This window comes from Pteropus alecto, unplaced genomic scaffold (genome assembly GCF_000325575.1).
Source record: "Pteropus alecto unplaced genomic scaffold, ASM32557v1 scaffold106, whole genome shotgun sequence".
In the NCBI taxonomy this organism is placed as follows: domain Eukaryota; kingdom Metazoa; phylum Chordata; class Mammalia; order Chiroptera; family Pteropodidae; genus Pteropus; species Pteropus alecto.
This window is the reverse complement of record NW_006442103.1, coordinates 19,504,250-19,508,409: the sequence shown is the minus strand read 5'-3', so window position 1 is coordinate 19,508,409 and position 4,160 is coordinate 19,504,250. Positions and strand designations below refer to the sequence as shown.

Below are 4,160 nucleotides of genomic sequence, written 5' to 3'. Positions count from 1 at the left end.
TGCTTCGTGGTGCTGGGGCTGCGGCCGCGCATCCGGCCGCGAGGCCAGCGGAGCCGCGTGGTCAGATGCAGTGCCAACCCCATCTTCAACGAAGACTTCTTCTTCGACGAGCTCGGGCCTTCAGAACTGGCCGCGCGCAGTCTAAAGGCCAAGGTGCTGGACAAAGGCGCAGGGCTGCGCAGGGACGTGCTGCTGGGGGAGTGCGAGACGCCCCTTATCGCCCTACTGCCCCCCTTGGGTGGGGGCCTAGGTCCAGGAGCCGCTCCCGCGCCTGCCCATCTCAGCCTGTAGACTGAGTCTGTCTTCCTCGGGAGCCCTCCCTGGGCCTGCGGGCCCGCTCTTTCCATCCGCCCCCCACGCATTTACTTTTGCTAATAAAAGGTCTGTCTCTGGCGGGACCTGTCCCCTTCGGGGCACCCTGCACTCTCGGATCTGCAGCCTACCCTCTTCCTTCTGCCCTGGCCATACAGAGAGAGAAGCAGCTCATTCAGATCGTCTGAGTCGAAGCGGACCTGGAGCAGTGGCCCTCAAACTGCGGAGAGCATCAAAATAACCAGACTCCGGAAATCCTGGGGGAGCTGGTGAAACGCGCAGTGGTCCTGGGCTCCATCCCCAAGAGAGACCGCGGCCCGCTCATTGGGTCTGAGCTGGGTCGGTCCTCCTCGGCTCCCTATCCAACAAGGTCCCCACCCTCTCTGGGGGCCCTCCAACCTCCGAGTCACTCCAGAAAAAGTTCCGTGACTGAAACCCAATAAGCCGCCTTCTCCTGGGGTCTCCTCGGGGCTCCCCGCGCCTCGTCCACCTCCCCACCCCAACCTACATCGGTCCTGAAGAGAGATGAAACTTCTGTATCTTGAGAGTGAAGGGATTCAGACTACAGTGCACGGCGCCTTCAGCTTTCCTCTCTCTCACCTGTCCCTGCTGCACCTGTGCCCCCCGGGGGGCGGGGGGCGGGGGGCAGAGCCAGAGCCAAGAGCCAGAGCAGCACTTGGGCACTAAACGACCCAGGGGTCGACGTCTCTGGAGGGGAGGGTGTCCTGCCTGAGTGTGGGAGCTGGGGACCATCCAGAAAAGTGTGCCCCAGGAGTAGGGAGAGGGTGTGGAAGATGGATAAATGTAGGTCAGAGCGTGTTCGCCTCCTACACGCATGTCCCTGACGTCAGCGGTGACCTTCTTCTCTGTCTCTCCACCTTCCCTGAAGCTGGTTCCTCTTGGCTTGGGCCAGGCTTGGAGGAGGGCAGGAGGGAGGGAGGGAGGGACCGGCCCATCGGCCCATCGCGTCTTCCTCCGCCCTCTCCCCGGGCCTTTTCTCATTTTCCACGCTTCCCTGAACCAGGGTTGAGCCTGCTGGAAACCTCGGTTTGTGCGGGGTGACGGCACACACTCAGATCGCTCCCCAGTTCTTTCTCCCCGGCCCCCTGCCCTGGGCCACCCGGCACCGCCCAGGAAACCTCTTCTGCCAGATGTCCACCAGGTGGTAGCATTGACTGAATAATAACAAGTGCCCACAGCTAACCGATTATCGCCAGGCAATGAACTAATGTTCCAACGACCTGTCGAGTCCTTTATTCCTCCCAGCAACTCCCATGAGGGTTAAGTACTATGATTATCGGCGTGACCTTGGACTTTACTCACCTAGCAAGGAGAACCAGGAGTCGACCCCCGGAGAGTCTGGACTCTTCATCACCTCATTATAATGTCCTTAAGTACCAGCTGCCGCCTCCCCACCAGGCCACTCTGAAAGGGGTGTCCTCCTTCTCTAGGACGATGGTGCTCCTCCCGGTTCAGACCGCGAAGGCCGCCCCTCAGTCTGGCTCTGTCCTTCGTGCTGCCCTCTGCTTCAGCCCCAGATCCTCCCGTGACGACCTTTCGCAAGCGACCGGGTCTCAGGCCCGTTTGAAAATAGCTGGAAAGAAACGTTGCCGTCATCTAACCTTTGTCCACACATGTGTCGGGCCAGCGGGGAGCGGGGGGCATCAGATGCAAGAGTGATTGGATCAGATGTGGGGATCGGACACGTTACAAAATGAACGAGCGCGACGTAAATGGTGTTACTGGGTGACGCGTTAGAAAAATAAGGCAGGAAAGGCACGTGGGACGGGGGGCCAGATAAGGGGAAGGGAAGATCACAGCCCTGGAGAGAGGAGGGAACCCCGAAACACGTTTTTCTGATCAAGTCCTTGATGCCGGGGCCCGTGCTTTACCTGTGCTACTCAGTTAATTGTCACACCGAGGTCGGTGTGTCCCCATTTTACCTGGGAGCCTGATCAGGAAGTGAAGTGTCACTGGGGATCCCCTAGCTTCAGGGAAAGTTTAGGACTGTGGCTCCACGCAGACCGCCCCCCCCCGCCCCCACTGCACCCTGCTGCTCAGAGGAGGCTATGAGGCGGGGTTGACGTCCACTCCGCGCAGGAGCCGTTCACTCGGTGGTCACGGCTGTGGACTGTTCCCCTGTAATGGAGGCCACAGTGTCCCTGGAGGGACTTTCTGGCTGGCTAAAGCCACAGAAACATGCCCTGGAGCACATGGGCCCCCAAGAACCCCTCCGTGTGCAGACCACTGGGGCCGCCGAGCTGCTCACGAACACGGGCAGCGGCCCCTTTTCACTGCTGCGGGGATGGAACTCAACATGGCAGGCCACGTTCTCACCCAAGCCTTTTGGCTGCCAGACTCAGAGCTCCTGCTTTTCCATCCTCCTCGCCCTGTCCAAGCCTAAGTGACCACAAATGTTAATTGACAGATAGAGCAGTGGAACAGGCAGGGTCACTGTGGAAAGTTCAGGGCCCGGAGCTGGGGTCAAACTCCAGCTGTTCCCTCCACCCACAGTGGCCTTTGTGACGGGAAGGGGGAGGGGTGGAGCCTGTAAGATCTATAGCTGTTTATAGAGACTGGGTTGGCCTCTTTTTAATGGATGAGGGCGGGAGGGAGGGAGGGGTACAGCCCTCTCGCTGAGTCCCTGCACTGGGTCGAGGTCTCCCCAGAGACCCAAAGAAAGATGGTCCCTAATCACTGGATCAGGCTTTTTCAGAGGGGCGGCCCTCGGAAGATGGGGCCGGGGCAGCGAGAGGCTTGCGGGCCGCCCCAGGCCCACACACTCTCCACCCTTAACAGCCGGGCCCTCGCTGGCAGGGCAGGTTTGCACTGAGCTTTAAGTGGTTTCTGTGGTTTGGGGGGTGGGGAGGAGGAGAAAGAGAAGTTGGTGGCTGCTCCCCAGTTCCAAGCCACTACTGCCGCCCTCCACGCCCTCCAGGCTGCTTGCCCCTGCCTCGAGATGCCCGGCTTGATAAGGGAACCTGGGCACGTGGGGGTGAAATGATTCTCTTGATCCCTATCAGCCTCCACCTTGCGCAAAAATACAGGTACGCGTTTCAGGAGGAAATAACCCCTGGCCCGCTTTGAAAGGACCGATCCGTCCAGAAAAGAGGCTGCGTTGGAGCGGGAGGGAGGAAGGGTCAGCATTCTTCCTGGAGGGATGACCGAGGTACCCCCTCGCCCCGGGAAGGAAGGACCGCAGCCATCGATGCTCAGGGCAGAGAAGGGCTAGAGACCTGAGAATGTCTAAGAAGCATGTGACTCACATAGGCCCAGAGGCCAGGACCTTGTCTTCCAAGCCCCTGCCGCCCTCCCCGTCACTCCCTCCGCATCCCACACAGTGGCACGAAGTGGCTCAGCTGGGAGAGGCAGCCGTACCTGTGGTGTCTGGGGCAGGAAGGCCGCCCGGCATGGTGCCAGGGCCAAGAGCCCATGCCCAGGCCCTCTGCAGGGCTTCGTTCTGTGCCCACGACTGGGAGGCCAGGAGGGGTCTGGGAAGCCAGAGTCACCGAGGGAGAGGGGCTTAAAGAGGAGACGAGATCAGAGGGCAGAGCAGGAGGGGACAGAAGTGGGAGAGGCTGCAGGGAGAGCCAGAGTGGAAGGGAGCCGTCGCCGTCGCCGTCGCCGGACGGACGGAAAGGAGAGCAGGCCGGCAGGGACCCAGCTCCCCCCGCGCTGGTCCGTCTGGCCCCCTGCGTCTTGCTGGCCCCTCTCGTCCGCTGGAGGGCGCTGGGTGGCGTGCTGTTTCGGAGGGTTCGGAGGGCTTTGCTCCTTTCTCCGAGCCCGCCCAGCGAACGGCACACAGCCGCACGGGCCACGCCTTTACCGCAAGGACACGGGGCTGACCA

General features: G+C 61.2%; 1 long non-coding RNA gene across 1 annotated transcript; it reads right to left on the bottom strand.

The window, feature by feature from the left end:
* Positions 1–1,512: 1,512 nt before the first annotated feature.
* On the bottom strand, positions 1,513–4,154 carry LOC112469050. Its single transcript, XR_003042464.1, has 2 exons — positions 3,691–4,154; positions 1,513–1,906 (listed from the first exon to the last, which is right to left on the bottom strand). It is a non-coding gene; the product is annotated as an uncharacterized LOC112469050 (long non-coding RNA).
* Between the last annotated feature and the right edge of the window lie 6 nt (positions 4,155–4,160).